Source organism: Ambystoma mexicanum, chromosome 6q (assembly GCF_040938575.1).
Source record: "Ambystoma mexicanum isolate Mex_15411 chromosome 6q, UKY_AmexF1_1, whole genome shotgun sequence".
NCBI classification, from domain to species: domain Eukaryota; kingdom Metazoa; phylum Chordata; class Amphibia; order Caudata; family Ambystomatidae; genus Ambystoma; species Ambystoma mexicanum.
In genome coordinates, this window is record NC_090937.1 from 597234041 (window position 1) to 597256403 (window position 22363).

General features: G+C 44.3%; 1 protein-coding gene across 3 annotated transcripts in view; it reads left to right on the forward strand.

Moving 5' to 3' along the window:
* NDST4 (N-deacetylase and N-sulfotransferase 4) overlaps positions 1–22363 on the forward strand; it is a 2547020-nt gene that overhangs the window by 732661 nt on the left and 1791996 nt on the right. The gene's annotated exons all lie outside the window — the stretch shown is intronic.

The following is a 22363-nucleotide window of genomic DNA, read 5'->3' on the forward strand; positions in this document are numbered from 1 at the left end:
CACACACGAATAATTAATATGCCTGCAGGCCACTTGTCGGGGTCGCAAACTGAGACCTTGTCCTATTACTGACCTATGTGTAAATGAACAACTGTATCAGCGGAACTGATCAAAATGCATAGATTATAGGATTGACCTGGCAAGGAACCCTAGACCTGATCCCAAGAATGGTTAACCCGCGAGGGGGTTGGCCAAGGGCTGGATAAAGGATATAAAAGCCCAAGTATTCCAATGTACGGTCTCTCCACTAATGCATCGAACCCTCGTTGAAGTTTGTTACGTTACTCTGAGAGCCGAATAGCTATCCGTCTGTCAATTGACTTTGGTAACTGTTGTAGCTTTTAAATAAAGCAATTGTATGTCCTTTGTAACCTGTGTTGGTGTGTTTCTTTTGGGCTTCCCAGCCTCATATCAATTTTTATGTTTTCACAACAACACTTCCATTCCAAGCAGAGATCACCAGCAAATCTAACAAATGCCTACTTAATATTCCTTAAACCTAATTTTAGTCACTGACCTATGAAACTATCAACAGTTAGTGCACTTTAAATATTCCCTTAAGTACTGCACACTTCAAAGAAACATACTGCAAAAGTTAAATTCACATAAATGTAGTATTTTTTTTTTGTGCTGTATAGATTTTCTTTCCCAATGATTATGCAAACAGAAACAACAACTGTGCAGAACACACAGTAATGTTGTTTCAACCATAATAATTAGAATGTACTGATTATGAGGGTCTACAACATTTAGTCACTGACCTGTAGACCTATGAACAATTAGAATACACCTACTGGTATCTAATTGCATCCATAGTACTGCAATGCTACCTTTGAATAGTAAACGAGTTACAATACACCAACAGGAATCAAACTGCTTCAAAAAATATCCTTCAGAACTGTAAAACTATCAACAGTTAGAATACGCCAAATGGTATCTAACTGCATCCATAGTACTGCAATGTTACTTTTGGAAAGAGTAATAGTTAGAATACATCAACAGCTATCTAACTGCTTCACAAAATACCCTTTCGAATAATAAAACTATCAACAGGTAGAATACGCTAACTGGTATCTAACTACATCTACAGTACTGCAATGATGCTTTTGAAATGAAAAACAGTTTCAATATGCCGACAGATATATAAGTACTTCAAGAATTCCTTTAAAAAAAAGAGTCCAACAGCACTTTTGAAAAGCAAAACAGTTACAATACACCAACAGGTATCCAAGTAATTAAAAATTACCCTTCATTTCACTTCATTGCAAATACACCATTACGATTCTTTCTACTGCAACACTGCTTGTAACAATAAATACACTTATTTGTGCACCTTAAAAATTCCCTTAAATTCTGCACACTTCAAACAAACATACTGTGACACTTAACATCAAATAAATGTACTAGGTTTTTTAAAATTATGTATTTCTTTTCCCAATGACCCAATGATTATGCAAACACAAACAGCAATTGTGTAGAACGCACAGTAGTGTTGTTTCAAACATGATTGTGTGGGGTCTAAAAAGTACATGAATATGTGAGATTGTATGCAATGCGACACTGTAAACTAGCCTAACATATTTGACTGTGCTTTTTTTCACAGAAAAAGAAGCAAAGATCTCTCCTTCATTACCATGTACCACAAACTCAACCTGTACCCCCAATGGTACAGCAATCATACGTACTATTTGCACTTCAATTGTATTGTGTTACCATGTTTCAAATACTATATACTGCTCACACACTATTTATAATCACTATACACATGTTATTATAATGGTTGTATCCAATGGCGGGATTCCATTTCTGTAGACATATTATTACAATGGTTGTAGCAAGTGGCCAGATTATTGGGTGCATGGCTGTATTATGCTGTGGTGTTTGTGGCTAGTGCCTAGATTCTTGGGTGCATGGCCTACAGGAGTGTGGCAGAGTGTCTTGTCACGAGGAGACCAGAGTCTGTTTTCGCTGCCCATTGCTGGAGGCAGTGCTTTTAACCTGCATTGTTGGTGGAGCCTCAGGCAGAGTTTGGCAGAGTGTCTTGTGTCTGGTGGCGGGTGGCGCGCTAGCCTGTTGCCGGACTATCGGCGTGAAGACCTGCCTGCATCTACCATGATTTTAAAGCATGCTGGATGAAGACCTGAACTTCAAGCGAATAAGTGCATTACTAAAAGCTGCTTCGAGTGCTGTGCACTGGCGGCGGCAGCTGATCTCTCGCATTGAGGTGATCGTTAAAATCTCCTGTTATGGCACAAGACTTTCCTACAATGCAGTTTCATTGAATGCCCTTAACGTTAATTGCACTGACCGGATGAAGGTAAGAACTACAGAATCTGGCAACCTTGAAAATAATTGCTGTTACAGTGCCTCCTGCATGATCGACCTTGGGAAACTCTTCAGCTATTACAAACTCCCAAACTTTGATATTGAGGGGCGAGCATATCAGAACTTTTGTACCCAATAGTGCTTCCCCCAGACATATAACTTTGAAGCCAAAATTGAGCAAGAGGAGGGGCTTAAGAAGCAATCTGCTAGTGAAGGGGAAACGTGGGCAGAGCCCCCCACAAACCAGACAAACACGTTGGGACGCTCCTAAACCATAGAAGGGGAAGAATGAAAAGTCCCAGAGTGGCAACAGTGTCATTCCCAACCAAACAAAACGTTTTGGGCTATTTACTGGAGTGAGTAATCTATTTAGTAAAAAGATTGGATGCTCTCAAGTATCCACTATGATACCAACTTGCAGTAATAGTACCCAGTGGACGGAATATAACACAACAAATGGGATGGAATTGGCACTGTTATCAAGCTCAATGCAATCTTTGGACAACAATGGTTTGCTCCTAAACCTATGTAAATCATTACATGGGAATACCCAGGGCATGACGCAGCTAGAGAGAGTCATCACTGGCACTAACCTTCCAATGAGCCCATACATGGCAACGTTTGCACAGGACTTGGGGAAATGGAGAGACCCCAATAGTACTACCCAGTGCAGTCCGACGGTACCATGGGGCGAACGTTTGAAAACCTCACCAACACATAGAAGTACTTGCCTCCAAATTGGAGGCTTTGCTATCCCTCTGTGCGGTAATTGTGGCCGGCCAAATTGAGCTTAAGAAGCTTATGAATACTGTGTTGTCGACTAATGGACATAATAAGCACTACAACTCGGTGGCATCACAGACCTACATATCCTCTTTTACTTCCTCCAAGCCCAGCACTGAGATGGAACTGGGTTTACACACAGATGGTCACAGGACCCAACTGATCAAGAAGGGCAAACCCAGAGGATTCTAATATTCGATTCGCTGGAGAGATGTGAGGCAACTTGGGATTCACAGGATTCCATCAACATCGCTGAAGGGAATGAGGAGGATGCAATGGACACACTTTGTGCAGAAATCTCAATGATGGAAAACTCTATACCTGCTTCTAACAGCTCCTCGCCACTGTTTAAATTGAGGCATTATACTAAACCAGTGGATAAGAAGAGCTGTGGACCGAAGTTGCCTAGCATTCCTCCCCAAGTACCATGCAGGGATCCAACGATAACGCCAGGTAAAGTACTACAAAGGTCAAGTATGAAACTGGGCAAAGTAACAAGATTCCATGGGGATGGAACAAGTACGTTAGTCATCCTGAAGTTTCCTATGGATTGCTGGACTACAAAAAATGGGAATAACCTGGTAAACTTACCCCATGTGGTCGGGAAAGATGTACCGGCACAAGACCACACCAAGTTGGCAAAAGTCAGCTCACGAAATGAGATCAAGATCGACATACACACACATTACAACACCTCATTGGGGGGAAATGTAACTAGAACAAGAGATGCCCTGCAGGATCTTAACCCAGTGGCAAACTATGGGCAGAGGGAGAAAAGATCTGCCAATACTTGCTACCCCATTAGTGTAAATACTGTTGACAGAGTTATGCATATAATCAGACCCGGAAACTCAGTAAAATTGGAAGAGATGGAGCCTATGGAGGAGAGCCAGTTCTTGAACAGATCTACATTGCTCCGCCTCTGGGAAGACACAGAGTGGTTCTTTACAATGACCTTTTCAGACATGGTCCAACTACAGCTACCCAAATGGGGGAGCGACACAAACTGGGTTTTGATCCGTTTTGCCTCAAGATCTGTAGTATCTGTCTTGTGTGCTAATGCTGAAATCTTGCTATCTCAGAGATTATTTCTGACTATATGCAATGGCTTACTATTCCAACCGAGAAACTCATCTTACGGTAGGGAAGTTTTGCCTATATGAACACAGGTGAGAAGATCGTTTTTGGGAGGAAAACAAAGCAATAAAAATCACACGTGGCAGAATTGCAATTTCTTATTTCACACGACTTTAAACTGGCAAACAGTTAAGAAAATGGGCTTAGTGTCACGATGCCTGCCCCCGGAAAGCCAGACCAGGCCCAGCAACCCCGGAAGCAGGCATCATGCCACTTGAAGCATGCCCAAAAACCCCAGTTAGGGGCTATTTGGCTACAGTCCTGGCGCCTATGGCGCCAGGCTCATAAGAATAAAGTCAGTCCTGGCACCATGGGCGCCAGGCTCATTACAGAAAACTTACCTGATGCAGACCATGCTGCATACCTACCTGATGCAGACCATGCTGCACGAAGCCACAAGCCAAATGAGGCTTAGAGGGACTATTTTACCTCAGGGACTCCTTTCCTCTCGGGTGGGGCTGTGGAAGAATACTTACCTGGAACTTCTTCCAAGGCTATTTAAGCCACACCCGGACAGCCACACGTGCTTCGCGTTATTCTGCGTTCTGCAACGTAACGGTCACTGTGTCTTCAGCAGCTCCAGTCTTCAGCCACGCCCGCTTCAGCCCTGGAACACCTGGAACAAGAAAAGGAGAAGGAGAAGAGATCAGAACAAAACCCTTACCTGAATCCTTGATCCAGCACATCGTCGATCTGGAAGAGAGAAGCCTTCACAGGTGCGTTGCCACGCACCTCGCAGCGCCGCGCTGAACTCACCATCTGGGGCTGCATTCCTTTACTCCATCGCGAACCCAGCATCTCCAGGCCATTCTTCAACACTTGGGGGAGACAAGAACAAATAGGTGAGCAAGGGCAATACAAACCACCCCCAAAGACTTACCTGATTACCACAGGGGGGTACTCACCTCATCTCGGGTCGGCGCAGTCAATCCTGCATCACCGCCGCACCCCGGCCCCTAAGGGGAAAACAAGGACAATACAACCTAACCCCAAAGACTTACCTGATTTACCACAGGGGGGTACTCACCTCATTTCGGGTCGGCGCAGTTAATTCTGCGTCATCGCTGTACCCCAGCCCCAAAGGGGAGAACCACAATAGACTTACCGGGATCTTACCAATTGCTACTTGGAACTCTTCTAGTGGTTTAAATCTGCATCCTGCAAGGAATCTGGCAGAGTGAAGATCAGACTTTTGAACTCTTACGAACGATTGGACTTTAGAGTCAATACTGGAACTCGCCAATTCCTCCATGCCAGTGACGTAACTGGTCCTCTACGCGCCCCTGCGCTCGACGCAGGATGGAGAGCTCATCTTTCCAAATCATCAGGTGAGATTAAGAGGGGACTTCAGGAGTGTTCTGTGGGCAGACAAGGGGAGTGGGAAGGCGGGTTAACGCTCAGATTATGGGAGGTTAATTCCCCTTATCCATTGCAGAAAGATATTCGTACGAGTCCAACAAACGAAGCTAAGTGGGTCTGTCCAGTCTGTCATCTCGGCTCTACGTGTTACTCTGGTAGAAGCAACAGCGGGCCAGTCCAGATCGACGCCCCCGTGGGAATCAGGTGAGCGTAACAGAACGCGAAGCCACCCACAAATACCCACCTGGGCGTCATGGAGACCTCGGAAACTGATCAGTTGGCCCAATTATTAGGGGAACTAAGGGCCGAAGTGCATTCCGCCTGCCAGGAAACCAATCCCCTATATTTTAAAGACTATACGTGTTAAAGAAAGGCACTTGTCATGAGGAGGTTGAGTTTGAATTACAACCAACTCACCGTGAATCTCTTTATAGGAAAATGTATTGATTTATTCCAAATGATACTAGGGATTTACACAGGTAACTGAAGGAAATAGAAAAGACATATGCTAACAGATATGGACTAAACAGATTCATCTTGGGCAAGGATGAACAGAGGATACTGGCAATTTGGGAAATGACTAGGGTCTCTATGGGATTTGAATAGGGTTTGAACAGGAGGCAAGGTAAAATAGAGGGATATGCAGGTCTTTGGTACAGGGTGATGGGATACTTACAAGGCAAGCTTGGGTTTGGTAATATGGACAGCCAGCAGGGTCTCTAGATGGCGAAGCCACAAATCTGGTCATGGGCAGTGGGGTCAAGAGATCTGGTTAAAAAGTCTGGTCACTGTGGACAGCGGGATGGGTCAGCTGGGCAAAGAGTCCGGTCACTGGATTCTCCTAAAGGGATCAGCTGCCTTTCCTCCATTCTCCCTGGATTGTTGGGATGAATGGGGTTCTGGATAGGTGGTCCTGGATGGGATCAACTGCCTCTGGACCTAGTTCTGGAGTCTTTGAATCTTGCAGGGTGAATTTTGAATGTTGAATCTCTTTGTCTCCCTGTCTACCCCTTATATAGGCAGAGTGACATCATAGAATTTTACAATTCTGGGCGAAAATACTCTGGACTTAATCTTGCATGGGATAGGCTAGGCTACCAGTGTCCCCTCTTCCCTGTGGCCTGATGGGTTCCAAGGAAGTGACTGCACATTATGTGTGTGTACTTGTATGACTCCCTTTGTGTCACAAGCCTATTTTTCACAAAAGTGGGTTATGGAAAAAAACTTCATATTTAAAATAGTCACTACCATAAATATCAGATAGGCAGATCTCATACTTTGGAAAGAGTATGCTGGTTCGAACGCCAATTCTGTGCGATGTTGCTTAGTCCTTGGGTGCAATTTCGCCGTTTTCAGAACAATCATATTATCTAAAATTCTGCAAATGGCAACACATATGCATAACAGTATTGGGCATAGTTTTCCCATGTTTAATATCTGTGCCATTTATGCTTCCCCCAGAAATGCATTTTGTCTGCCAAGAAACCAGAAATCGAAAGAAGGATTAAGGTGCCGGTCTTATGCCAATTGTATAAAATTAAAGTAAGCAAATGGGATTGGGCCAACAACTACATACATTTAGAGACACTCAATAATGTTAAGTATGTATCTAACATAGTACACTCCTATCTGCAGACACAATGCTACTTGAGGCAATGCCCTTGTCCGGCAATGCAAAACCTTTGTTCGAAACTGCGAACAAACCAATTCCCATTGCTGATCTTTTTGGGAGCAAGAACTAAGATACTTGAAGCTGAAAAAACAAGCAGAATATGTAATGTTGTTTGGGAATTTGAAACCCCTAGACATGTTCTCTCTCAATGTATAAAATTAGGTACCACTTACATGACATTATTGGGCGGGTTGGTACATGACTATGAATCAATAAAGCAACTGGATTGTGGGAATTATTGTATGAACACTGAGTCAGAAAGAGTCAGTATGGCAGTGTTTCATGTCTCGGGGATTGTGGAGAAGTCCTTGGGGGAGGTTAGTGTGATTAAGCAGGCATGAGATCGGCTCTCTCAAGATGGCTACTACTAATTTTAACTATTTATTGTATGAGGTCGGTGACCTAAGATTTTAATTTGTTACACACAGAGGAATGATATTTGAACAAAATTCAGGGTCCCTCGGTGACAATACCTAGTAAACAGTAGCCTGAGCAGGCTAGATTTTGTCTATTCTATTCTTTGCCTGGTGATGAAAGGTATACTTCCTCCTAAAACTGGTATGTGACTTTGTACACCCCAGCATTGCATTAATATTTGTCTTAAATGGTGTTGTTGTGAGCAAAAGTTAGAGAATGCTGATTTATATTCTACATTTTTTATTTGTGTTTTAATGTGTTTGATAGTGGCTCAGAATCACTTTGGGATCTTAAATTAAGCATATTATATGGTATACTGTATTTTATAAACTTATTTTAGAAGGTATATTATGTTAACATGATGAACACTGAATTGTATGCCAATTTTGCACAAATTGACTGAAATTGATAGGAAAATTGAAAGTATATCATGTATTGCATTTGAATGTTGTTTGTAAAGGTTCTCTGAACCATACACAAATAAATACATTTAAAGACAATATTGGCTCTCTTGCCCATGCACGTGATGATTTCTGCACCCACTCTTTTGCTACTGGATCTGTTCCCTCCTCCCTCAAGCACCCCTTGTGTGCCCCTCCTTAAAAAAGACTTATGCAGGCCTGTCTTGTCCAGCTAACTACCACCCCATATCTATCACCCCCTTCCTTGGGAAACTCTTGGAGAAGCTGTTCTTCCCCAAACTGACCCAGCACACTGAACATGTTGGTTTCCCACACGACCATCAATCTGATTTCCAAGCATCCAGAGGCACAGAAACTGCTCTTCTGAACACTTATGTGGAACTGCTCATATCTCTTGACCCCAACTCTCCATCTGTTCTCATTCTACTTGATCTCTCCCCTGCTTTTGATACGGTTAACTACTCCATCCTCCAAAAACGGCTCCAAAAAACCCCAGGTATCTCAGAGTGGGCACTGGACTGGCTGACCTCTATCCGCCTTCCTCAATGGCTGTTCATCCCAGGTTATTCTGGGCTCTTTCTCCTCCCAACCTCTGATCCTCTCCTTACTTCCTCCATCATAACTGACTGCCTATCGGCCATTCAGTCCAGGTGTACCACCAGTGATCTCTGCCTCAAGGCCATCGAGACTGTGATCCTTCCTTTTGGGACTCCTGCTCCTTCTTAGTTCGCCTCACTCTGGTTATCTTCTATGGGCTCTCCCCTTCTCCTTCATTCAAAGCCAGAAACCTTGGAGTCATCTCTGACTCCTCTGTTTCCTTCCTTCCTCACATTCAGGGACTTGCCAAGAAAGCCCACTTTCAACTCCACCTTCTCAAAGGAATTCTTCCTTTCCTCATTTTCCCCCAGATGCTCAATGTCTCTATAGCTCTGGTTCTCTCTAGGCTAAGCTATTGCAATAGCATTTTCCTTAATCTACCATCTTCTTCTCTATGACCCCTTCAGATAATCAAGAATAGGGCTGTAAAATGTATCCTTGACCTTAATCCCAGGGACCACATATCTACAGCCCTAAAATCTCACCACTGGATCCTGGTTGCTGCAAGGATCAAATTCAAATCCCTCTGCCTCATCCATAAGGCTGTCTGGGGCCGTGGACCACCCTATCTGCAACTGGCTATCACTAAATACTCTCCCTCCAGATCTTTGTTTCTCCGGCACCAACTCTATGTTTGTCAATCGCTTTGCGAAACAGTGAGCTGGTGGCTGATCACTTTCCTCGGCAGGCTCTGTCCTATGGAACAGCCTCACCCTTCTTCTTCATCATGAGCTGGATCTCCTCAATTTCCGGAAGCTCCTCAAGACCTTCATTTTCACCTCCTCCTTCCCTTCCTCCCTCCTCTGCTAAACCCCACAGTTGCTGGGATTGGTGACCAGGGCCCTTATGTGTCCTCCTGGGTCCTGGCCTTGCACACCCAATCACCATCAGCCTCCACCTACACCCAGCACTTGTCTTGCACCCACTGGCCTGTGCCACCACAGGCCTGCACCTACTTAGTCATTGGCAGCTGACCACTCTCACCAAGACACGTAACAGCTGCTTACTCCCTAGGACTTCCCTCTTGTTACACCTAGGATGTGCCCCCCACTTCCTCATCCCTTCTCTCTCTCTGCACTTGCATGTTCTGAATGCTCACAAGGCATTCAGTAGGTCTGTTTCTATCTTTCATTGACATATTTGCTTCCTTTCCATGTTCCCTCCCTGTTGCCCTGTGGGCACTTTCAAACACAATTTACTTGATGTATAAGTGCCTTACACATGCACAATGAATAAATAAATAAATATGGCATCAGCTATTGCCATCCCTCCTCCCCTAGAGCCTCCACCACCAGCACCACCACTACCACCAGCTGGAGAACTTCGAAAACAGAAGAAGAGCAATAATCCAGAAAACAATAAAGAGGAAAATGAGTTAGAGGAAATGCCTACCGCTAGCAATACACCACTCTGCAGGGAGGAGCAGTTTCGAAGTGCTTTCGAGGCTGAAATCAAGGAGCATGAGAAAAACTGCCCCCTAACTTAGATTTAATGCATGCCCAACATCTTCCCCTGTTCAATTGCCCCTCCATTGCTGTGCTTGCTGCCCCTTCCCCTACTTCCCTGCCCATTTTACTTCCTGAATTCTCCTGCAAAAATAAAGAAAAATCCAAAAAAGAAATTAAAATTAAAAAGCACAACCAAAAAGGTTCCTTTTGAAACCACCTTTCACGGTTAATAAAATAAGTACACCAATATAAGCTTATAGACTCCATCTACTTTACATTTTTTAGTAAAGTAGTTAGAGTCAATAAGATTATCTAAAATTCTCATTAGCATGTTCTACTTTGCTAATAGAAATAATGGACAATAGTATAGTAGAGAAAAAGAACAAAACACAGAATCAATTTTCTGTCCCAAATACTTTTCTCTAGCATACATTAAGGACCATAATCCATGGCCCTTCAAGACTATACGCAGTATCTGCAGTCTCCTTTCTAGGCCATGCTTTAATTTTTTTAAAAATGGATTGCAAGTGCACACCATTGCACCAGACAGCCCTTTTACCCGTTTTACTTTTATGTTTATAGCACAACCCATAAGGTGTATTACTCAATACAGTAAACGTTCAGGACAAATCAGGAATATGCTTTGTAAACATTGGTCAGTACTGGAAGCCGATAAAGATCTGGGTGGGATCTTGGGCAATGGCCTGAAGATAACATTCTCGAAAGCGAGTGCATTAAAATATGTACTTTCGCCCAGTGGTCTAAAAATACAGATCAATGGCTTTTCAATACACAAATCAAAATGGGCCTTTTTAATGTAAAGGCTGTCAAATGTGTCAATATGCTGATGTAAGGACAGACATACACTATGGATGCTACAAAAATAAGAAATGGTACATTGTGATGCTGGAAATGCATTGGAGGGACAGGACCTCCAAGTCCTTGTCCTGTATTCCTTTTTCATGTGTGTTCTGTGTCGTTTTCTGCACAGGAGTCCCTGTGGGACTCCTGGCAGTGCAGCTTTTACTCTTTTTGGTTATGGTGAACAGACCCTTGGGATACCCTTATGGTACCCATGGGTGGGGGTACACCCTAGTGTATGTTTTTGAGCACCTGCGTGTGGCCCACCGAGCAGGCTATGGGCTGGTGGCAGTCCCATGCTGAAACTGACAGGTGCTCTGAGTATCCTCCATTTTGGGATACCCAGGCCCTACCATTGGAATCAGTTGATTCCTGATAGGAGACAAGATGGAAGAAGGGGGCCAGTATGAGTGCATGAAATCTGCTTTTATTGCCAAGTTCAGGGAATATAAGAAAAGAGAGAATGTGTCTTGGGTTGAATGGGTGAGTGCTGCACATATGAACATGATGCAGTGGATTGATGGGTACCATTTGAAAACCTTTGTTGAATTATCCCAGCTTTCATTTTTTGAGCATTTTTCTGAAGCCTGTTCACCAGAGCTGTGTCGGTTTGTTGCTGACCAGAACATTTTGGATCCCTTTAAGCTGGCCAGGCTGACAAGCGGGTCTCCCACCGGGTGTCCCCTAAGGAACCCAGTGGGAAGGATAAGGACAACACACAGTTGAGTAGATCTAAACCTTCCTCTCCTAAGACACAAACATCTAGTGGGGATAGGTATTATGTGGATGGGAGTAAGAGTAGTGGTCACCCTGCTGCAAAGCAGTCTCCCAGTGGATTCTGTACCATACCTCGCATTCCTAGCACTTGTTGGGACTGTGGGGCTCTGTACCACAAGAAGGCTGACCCCAAGTGTAAAGGTAAGGCACTTGGAGTCCAGGCTGCCAGCCTGACCTACCCTTGCTTCATGCCCGAGGTAGAGGCCACTCGCCTCCCCTCCTCTACAGGAATCACATTTGGTGCTCTTGTATAGATTTCCCTAGTACCCCTTGGGGCCTGGGACCAGTATGTAGAAGTACTGGCTACAATCCAACAAAACACCTGTAGATTATTGAATTTTTTATTTTTTTAACCTGTTTTTATTAACTTTTGCAATGCAATCAATACAGCACACAAAATACAAATCAAGCCCCAACGTGGCGCTGCAATCCCCGCCCCTTCTTCCGTATTAGATAGTCAGAGAACATATGCACTTCAGTGTACCACAATTGCAGCCAATACCATGTGACTCATACGATCAACGCATTATTAATAAGGCACATGACCCAACTTGTACCACACAAAGACATTATTCTTAGTCAGACCCCTGGGGTTTGCAACCCCAACTGAGTTGTGGGGGTGCCTTCCGAGTTATCCTGCACTGAGGAATTACTTCCACGATCCGACTCATTGGGCATGTAACTCCTGAAGGCTGCCCAATTGTCTCTGGATCTGATGTTAGGAGAGAGCACCTGGTTGTACTGTGTCCCCCTTTGTTCGCAGTTCGACATAATATTAAGCCAATGTTGTAAAGTCGGTGCTGTCACCGCCCCCATGTACATGCCACTGGTGACCTAGCAACACCCTACATTTTTGAGAAGTGTCCTCCTGAATGGCCATCCTTCGACTGGTTTGAGAAACACTGGGGCAAGTATGACAGTGGTGGACAGGACCTTATGCATGCCAGGTGACTAGGTAGGTGCTCCTCTGAGAACTACCAGGTTAGCTGGTGAACTCCCAAATTATCTCCTGTAGCCCTAGACACCATCACGATTGTGGCAAGACATCAAAGCTTCCCGTCCTGGTTAAAGACAACGTAACTGCTAACATTTTGTTGTGGAATGATCTAGTGGGGTTGGGGTTGTTCTCGGATGGTCTACCCATGACGGCTGCTGCAGACATTAAGTCACAGGTCGAACCAGGTCTGACTGAGAATCAGGTACCCAAGACAAAGGGGAAACCCAAGGCAAGATGGAAGAGCAATAAGGCCACCTCTGCGAGGGGTCGCCTTCTCTTTCTGCTGCTTCAGCAGTACCCACTGGGATTTAGGCTCTGAATGGGTTGGGTCCAGTTGTAACCCGAGACTCAACTCCTGAGGGAGAACAGCCAGAAGACCCTCCTGTGGAAGAGGTGCTCAACCCAGAGGATTACCCTGACCTTCAATGCCTTCTGGCTAAAGGGGGGCCCTCTAGGGGAGACTTCTGCAAAGGTCAGAGAGAGTTCCACTCTCTCTAGTGTCTAAGAAAACAGGTCCAGGCTCAGGTACAAAGTGAAGTGCCTAGATCTTTCAAAATCTATTGGGAGGGTGAGCTCCTTTGTAGTGAGCCCACTAAGCCTGAACCGGGGGCCCTCAAGAAGTTGGTGGTACCGCAGGTTTACAGGCCCTTCCTGTTGCAGTTGGTGCGTGAGGTGCCCTTAGCTGGCCATCTTGGGACCAAGAAGACTAAGCAGAGGCTCTCTGCCCATTTCTACTGGCCCTGGATGGGAGTATAAGTGGAGTCCCACTGCCAGACCTGTCCCACTTGTCAATAGTCTGGCAAGACTGGAGGCAGTGTCATTTCCCCACTGTAGCCATTGCCAGTGGTTGGCACACCATTTGAGAGGTTTGGCATCGATATTGTTGGTCCCTTTGACCCTCCCACATCAGGTGGACATCGGTTCATCCTGGTTGATCATCCCACCAGGTCCCCTGAGGCTATACCCCTTTGGACCATTACTGCCAAGGTGGTTGCCAGGGCTGTCCTGGGCATTTATTTTGCCAGAGTTGGATTCCTTAAAGAGATGGTCTCTGACAGAGGATCCAACTTCATGTCGAGTTACATGCGAGCAATGTGGGAATGTGGAGTAACATATAAATTCTCCATCAACTACCATGCCCAGAACAATGGTCTGGTTGAGAGGTTTAATACAACTCTCAAGGGCATGCTGGGTGCTTTGGAAGAGCCCCTAAGGAGGAAATTGGATCTCCTCCTGCCATGCCTGCTGTTTGCACACAGAGAAATGCTTCAAGAGGGTGTTGGTTTCGGACCCTTTGAGCTTTTCTTTCAACATCCCATGAGGGGGCCCCTTGCCTTGATCAGAGAAGGTTTGTAAGCCACCCCTCCAGGTGCCGCCAAGCAAGTGGGGAACTATGTGTTTGGCCTCAGACGGAGGATGACACAGATGATGGGCCAGGTGACAGAGAATCTTAAGGAATGGCAGGAATTGAACAAATACTGGCATGACCTTAAAGCATCACAAGTGGATTGGACTCCAGTACAGGAGATCCTTGTGGTGGAGCCTACCAAGCCTCAAGCTTTGGCAGATAAGTGGTTTGGACCCTTCAGAATAATCTCCAAGATTGGCAAAGTCAATTATCTGGTTGACATGGGAGTCCCTGGGGTAGCACCCCAGGTATTCCACGTCAACTGGCTTAAGCCTTTCCCTAGGCGAGATGAAGTCTCATGTCTTCAGCTAGTTTCCAAGCAACAGGAGGATGAGAGTGAGCCCCTTCCTGATTTGCTGCATAGCAACCCTCAGGATGGCTCAGTGGAGGGAGTGCACCAGATCGGACACCAGAGCAGCAGAGGGCCTGCAAGGCTTTGCTCTGGCATTATGCCCCTCTGTTCTCACTGACACCAGGCCTCACTCCATGGTGCAGGCACGGAATTGACACTGGTCACAGTGTACCTGTCAAAAGCAGGTGCTATCGGATGTCAGACACTGTGAAGAACCACATCCAGGCTAATGTCGCCAGGATATTGGATCTTGGTGTAATTGAACCCTCCTCAAGTCCCTGGTCCAGTCCAGTGGTACTTGTCCCCAAGGCAAGTTCCCAGGCAGGCACAAAGAATTGGCAGTTCTGTGTGGGTTACAGATAGGTCAATATCATCACTAAAACTGATGCACACCCATTGCCCAGGGCTGATGATCTCATGGACACCATAGGTGCTGCCAAATTTGTGAGCATCTTTGACCTTACTTCAGGCTATTGGCAAATAACTCTGACGGACCATGCCAATGTAAAGACAGTGTTCTCTACACCTGAGGGGCTCTACCAGTTTAGAGTCATGCCTTTTGGGTTGAAGAATGCACCTGCCACCTTTCAAAGATTTGTCAACCATGCGCTCAGTGGGCTGGAGGTTGTTTGTGTGACCTACCTACAAGACGTTGCAGTCTACAGTTCCACCTGAGATGAGCATTTGACTCATTTGGATAAGGTGTTGCAGGCCTTGAAAACGGCTAACTTTACTATCAAGGCCACCAAGTGCCAGATAGCTCAGGGGAGAGTCACTTATCTTAGTCATGAGGTAGAAGGGGGTCCAATCCAACCTCTCCCCAGTAAGGTGCAGGATGTATATGACTGGGAGACTCCCACTGCTCAAACCTAGATGAGAGCCTTTTTGGGCCTCACTGGGTATTACCACAACTTCATTGCGGACTATGGAACCATAGCTGCCCCTCTGACAGCTTTGACTTTGCCCAAACAACCAAGGACAGTTAATTAGACAGAAGACTGTTAGAGGGCCTTTATTGGCTTGAAGGAAAGTCTGTGTAGGGAGCCTGTGTTGTGTGTGCCTGACCACTGCAAACGCTTTATCGTTCAGACTGATGCCTGTAACACCTGAATTGGAGCTGTCTTGTCCAAGTTATATGACAAAGGGAGGGCACATTCTATCATATTCATCAGTAGGCAACTCAAAGGTAGAAAACTTAGGTGGGCTACTGTTGAAAAGGAATGTTTCAGCATAGTTTGGAGCCTTAGGCGTTTTAGGCAATACCTTGTGGGGTCTACCTTCAAGATCCAAAGAGACCATAAGCCCTTAAAATGGCTTATGCATATGAAGGGTGAACACCCGAAACTGCTCAGGTTAAACTTCACCATTGAGCATAGACCAGGGAAGAGTCATAATAATGCAGATGGCCTACCCAGAAGGTATGTTGACCGTCTGGATGAGGGTGTCAGTTTAGTGGGAGATTACACCACCCTAACATCAGTCTGGGGGGTGACTGTGATTCTGGAAATGCATTGGAGGGACAGGGCATCCAAGTCCTTGTCCTGTATTCCTTTTTCATGTGTGTTCTGTGTTGTTTTCTGCACAGGAGTCCACGTAGGACTCCTGGAAGTGCAGCTCTTCCTCCTTTTGGTTGTGGTGAACAGACCCTTGGGATACCCTTATGGCACCCATGGGTGGAGGTACAACCCTGTACCCCTAGTGTATGTTTTTGGGCACCTGCGTGTGGCCGACAGAGCAGGATATGGGCTGGTGGCAGCTCCATGCTGAAATTGACAGGTTCTCTGAGTATCCTTCATTTTGGGATACTCAGGCCCTGCCATTGGAATCAGTTAATTCCTGATAGGAGACAAAATGGCCCCTGTGACCATTTGCTTTCTATTGCCTGTTACCTTATTTTCCCAAAGTCCTGGAAAGCCCTGACTCTGTCCCTTCCCCTAACTGGCTGTTGGGTGCAAGTTCCACATATGGTATTTTGGGGAAGTCCAGGCCAGACTGGCTGGAGCCTTCCCAAATACTTTATGTTGTGGGTACGCCCTTGGGGTGGGACCTGAGTGAATGGAGTGTGTCACCAATATACATTTCATGTTATGGGTGTCTGGTTTTTGGTGGGTACCACAATGAATGACGCAGCCATGCCCTAATCTGGTATGAATGCAGTGTGGTGTGCTGAAAGGCTGGGTGCTTGTCCCAATCCGCATTCCTTGTTGTGAGTGTCTGGATGGAAGAGAATGGCCTGAATGCACTGTGAGCCTGATTGACTGCCTGACTTCTGAATGCCCTTCTGAATGATTGCCTTCCTGAGCCTGGCTAAGCAGTGTGAAGGAGAGACGGAACAGTATATCTGGAACCTCTCACTTGCTGGAATTGTTCAGAAGCTGAAGTCAAAACTTGATGCTTAATCTTGAGGCCCAGCTGGAAGAAGATGGCTTTGCTGCTGCTTTCCTTCGACGCAATCCAAAAGCTGTTGTGTCTCCAAGAACTGATCCAAGAGAGGACCTGGATAGGAGACCTTTTCCCGAGCTACGAGGGAACATCATGCACCAGCTAACCTTCACAAAGGCCCCCTGTAGGTCAGTCCTCGAAAGTCCTCCAGCTGCGGACTGGAGACAGGGACCGCCGAGGAATCTGAAGCAAAGAGCCAAGATGTTGAGCCCGTCGATGACCATCACCGTCGACTGAGGTTCGGAGGTCCACTGTAACCTCATCGACCGGAGCCGCAACTCTCCATTGCCTAAGGCACTTTGAAATCAAGGACTCTCTTGCTCATCACCGTTGACTGCTTTGTCCCACCACAGAAAGTTGAGGTCGCCGACGAACCGAGGAGAATCCGTTGGTGGGTTTCCCACCACCCGAAGTCCACAAAGACGCCAATGAAGATCTGAAAGCCAGCCATGGTCGAGTCCCAATCGTCGACACCAAACGCTGACGACCCGACACACTTGATAAGCCCACGTTCTTCATCAAGTACTCTTTGTGGCAATGAACTCTTGTCATTGAGTTGAACCGCATGCCTCATCTTTGCAGGATGTCCACAATCAATCGTCGACGAGCACCGCAAAGGCCAAAGCTGCGGCCTCAATGACATCCTGCCTTAAAGGGAGTTCACTAAAGAGTGATCCGTCGACGACCCATCGAATAATTCTGCTAAACCAGGTAGGGTAGTAGAACCTTTTTTAGAAGGAACCAAGACTATCTTAAAAAAAATAAGGACTGGGCTTGTTGATACACTTTATTTACAGGTTGCCCAGGTCTCGGGGGATCCTCACACAGAACTGAGTTTTTGGTAGGGACAAAGTATTCTGCCATTTGCTTAACCCAACTTGTCATCCTTCCTATGTCTATTGTTGATTCACTTTACCATTTGATTTGATTTCCATTGAAACTTTCAGCAGTTGGTGCATTTTAATGGCGTCAAGAATTAAGTGTGGTACCAAATAGACATTGTACATGTTTACCATATTTGTATTGTCAGGGCACAACATGTGTTATTGATTGTCTATATATTCTGAACCTTATTTATATACAGAACTGTGTTATCACTAACATAGTGTGTGGACATTCCTTTGTGGGTGCTTGGGGGGCTATACTGTACTTAAGAACCAGACCGCATCACCTCCTGAGAGCTTATGCCTTCATTGCTCGTCCATTGCTACCACATAGAGAATCTTGGCTGGGGTGCTCTGTGCTTCTACTCCACCATATAAGGGCAGGAGTACAGATAACCCCCTCCAGTCTATAAATAAATCAATAGCACTATAGACTCTATGACCAGGTATGTGGTCTATGCAGTCAGTTTCCCATGTAATATATTTCACATAGTTTCAACTAAATGCATCATTAACATTAGAATTCTGCAGCACTATAGGGCTATAAAGCATAGGGATGAGAACTGCCCTCTAGCAGTGCATTTTTGTCAATTTCATCAATGCAATAATACTGTTATTAAATTCTTTGCTTTGGCACTTAAACCAGAACATAGATGGTAAGGAAATGGGGAAAGACGTCTAAGGGTTCTTGAGTCTAAGTTGATTATAACATTCAATACAATGAAACTTTTTGGCCACAATTCAGATGAAGAATTGTTGATTTACCTGTGTAATGAGTAATCACAAAAATAGATGAATGGCTGGTTTAAAATGACAAAGTATTTTTACAAGTAGTATTATAGCAAGTAATGGCAAATGTTTACACAACTGGTTTAAATAATAATTCTTGAAAAATGTATAGCTGTAATAGCTAACAGAATCGTTTTGAAGCATGGACTGTATTTATGGTATTGCAATTTTGCACAATATAAAAGCCTGTTTGTACAATCATGCTGCTATGAATAAGCCAATGGGGGCCATAGTAGCTGATACATTTGTTTAGAATCATGTATTCTGCTAGAGGGATTGATATTGTGCACATTGTGAAAACTTATTTGCACAATCATGTAAGCTGCTATGATTTAGCTCACTGGGGAAACATTGAAACTGTTTACAGAACATAGTTTGTTTGGACTGAATAGGAACCATTCCTTAATATTACTGTATTAGTTGTACTGTTATTTTGCACAAGTGATGAGTAGCTGCTAAGAGATAGCCCGTTAGGGCTAACTTGAATACAATTGCTCAGGGATGAAATTGATGTGAGAGAATGTGCAATCAAGTGAAGTCTTGAGAGGACTTGTACAATGGATTTGCTAGCTAGGAAGATTAAGTTGCTGCGAAAAGGAAGCCCACTGGGGCACAATTAATGGTGAATCCACAAGAACAGAATGTATGTATGAGAATGCGTTACCGTTTGGAGTACTTTTAATATGTGCTTGGGCTGAAGCCACTAGTATGCAACAAAAGATTGTATTGGTGAGAACGAAACTTGTCAAATTATTATTTTCTTTAAAAGTCAGACGTTGAACTTGTTCAACAGTATTGGATCATGTGTAGTTTTTAATATTGTATAACTATGAAGGACTATTTATTGAAACAGACATTTAAAACATTTGGATTTTGCACAAATGTACAAAGTTGCTAAGAATTTACACTGTGTTAAAATGGCTGCCAGATTTGTAGAGCATTAGCTCTGAATTAGAAGAAGTCATGTGACTGTTACAGGAAGTAAACTGCTTTAGGGATCATAGGTATAAAAGAAGGTTTTGCAGCTAGAAGAAGTTGATTGCCTGACAAAATCTCTGCAAGAGAGACGGTATGCATGGCGGAATGCTTACAGCCTGAGCAGTATTGCATGTCGGTAAATCCATGCTGAAGTATGCCTGAATTTTTACAAATTTGCTTAATAAATATATATTTTCTTCTTCACTGCTGGAGTGTTTTTGGTACTGGTGTATGGTAGTGTTCATATTCATTGAAAAAAACTTTGTTGGAGGCACATCATGGTTAAGTTGCACTTATAAAAAACATATAAAATTCACTGAAAAATCTTTGTAAAGGGCCGTTGTGGTTCATTTGCACTAACAAAAAGCCATGAAATTCAATGAAAAATCTTTGTTAAAGGGACATTATGGTTACAAGTAAAACCGAAAAGCCCTTGAAATTCACCAGTTATGGTAAGCTAAACAACCATAACTCGCACCACCATGCACTTCCAAGACTAACACCCAGGACATCAAAGAAGATACAATTGCACAATAACATAACAACATAACTTACATCTATCTTGTATTCTTGTATTCTTAAGTAAGGACATCATCCCTCATCTAGGTTTAACCTCTGACAACTCCTTTCCACTGGAACCTCTTGCATTGGAAACCTGAATTTGGTTCCTCTTCACTCTCGATTTATGTAATTTTTCACGTTCCCGACAGGCCCTCTCCTTTCTCGTCCCATCACTTCTACTGATAGTGATTTTCACTTTACACAACCTAATTTGTATTCCAAACTCTCCCATCAGTAGTCCTTATGTTTATCCCACATCCTTTCACCAACTCTGTATTAAACTGATTTAACCACTTTGCACCTGTCATAAATCATCTTATTCCTGTGCTTCTCCTTAATCCTACAATGAATCTCTTCTCATTTCACCCTTCTCGCAGCTCATCTCCCTAACCAAGAGGAACACACCCTCGTGTTGGTCTACTTGCCTCTCTGTATTTCAAATGGAGAATCATCTATTGCTGAATGCAGTATATATCTTTGGAACATGATGGTGTCTCTGACAGCTTTTCTCCAGTTCTCACCCATGAACATAGCCCCTTAAATACATTCCTTTATCGCTCTGTTAAACTTTTCAAGCATACCATTCATTTTTAATATGATATACCATTCCTATTTTGGAATATGTCAATTTCTTTGGATACCAGCTGTACACCATTATCTGTTATCAAAACCATAGTGTAACCCTTCCCATCAAAAACATTCTCTAAAATCGTTAAGACATCTTTGGTACTCATGTTCTTTCACCAACTTATCTCTAGCGACCTAGATAAAAGTTCTATCGAAACCATCGCCAGGCCCAACTATTACTTCTAAGTATTTCTGTGGTAAGGGTCAACTTCAAATGTTTTAACACTGTCTTCTGCTTACTTCACACAATTGTGTTTGATATTTTCTTCAAGGAACACAAGAATCACACTGGTGCTATTTACTACACCTAAGTGTTTACCACATGCAAGACAGGTAATGCTTCCTTACCCCTGGACCTCTTTTTTAAGAAGGGCAGCCATCTTGCCAATCTCGTTCCTCCTTTGTTAACCAACTTCTGATAATAACTATTTCCCTGCTTCACACTTCTGTGGCTTTGGCAATGAGGGTTTAAGAAATTCTCTGCACCTGGGCAATATTCTTGACACACTCTGTTACAACTTAGGCAACCCTAATTGTTTATCAATTGTCTTAGTGTGTTTCCCTTTTGCCTTTGGCAATAGTGGTTTGAGTACTCTTCTTGACATATTGCCCCTTTGTGTGGTTGGCTGTTATTATCACCCACTATATAACAATCAACTCCGTCAGGTGGGATCTTAAGAGTTGCTTTATGCCAACTGCTTGGTTTACATCAGCTTGATATTCATTTGTTTTATATCAGTTCGGTATTCAAAAGTGAGTCTGGATTCAAGCAACGGGTAGACAAAGAGCACTCCGGGATTACAATATATTAGTGAACTCCTGGGTTTGGCATGCGTGGCTGTGTACTTCACTGCATCCATCTTGTCTGCTTCAGTTCTCCTGTGCAGTCTGGCACCCTCTACTGCACAGCTTATCGCATCTCAGATCCTTTGCAGCTTCCCCAGCGATCCGGTGCTCACATGCCACCGGTGAGGTCTTCACAATGGGGAAAGTCACAAACAGATGCACTTTCTGCAGTGCAACCTCTGCAGCTGAATTCTCCCCAGCGACCTGTGCACGTCTGCCACTGCTGAACTCTTCACAATGGGGAAGGTTCCCAAAAGGTGCACTTTCCACTGTGCAACCTCTGTAGCTGGAATCATGTGCCCATGCGCCTCTCTCGGGACCGGCATTAACTTCGCTCGCCACTCTGGCCCCAGCATGCTTCCTCTCCCACAATTTCTTCCTATGATGCTTTGTGTAGAATTCAAAGCTTTGAGTCATCATCAGGTGAGGGTCATTAACCTTAATGGTTTGATGTCTGCACCATTGTGCCTCTGCAGCCCTCTTCTTCATCCCAGTAGTCTGGGAAACCTAAAGTCTATAAAACAAAGGTCAGTTTTCTCAATGATATTTTTGCCACCAAGTTCCTTTTTCTGCCTAAGCTTATTCCTCAAAGAAATATCATGAGGATAAAAATATATCTTTGGTTTTACAGAGGATTGAGGGTTTTCCAGGTTCAGTTTGGACATTTTTGTAAAACCTATC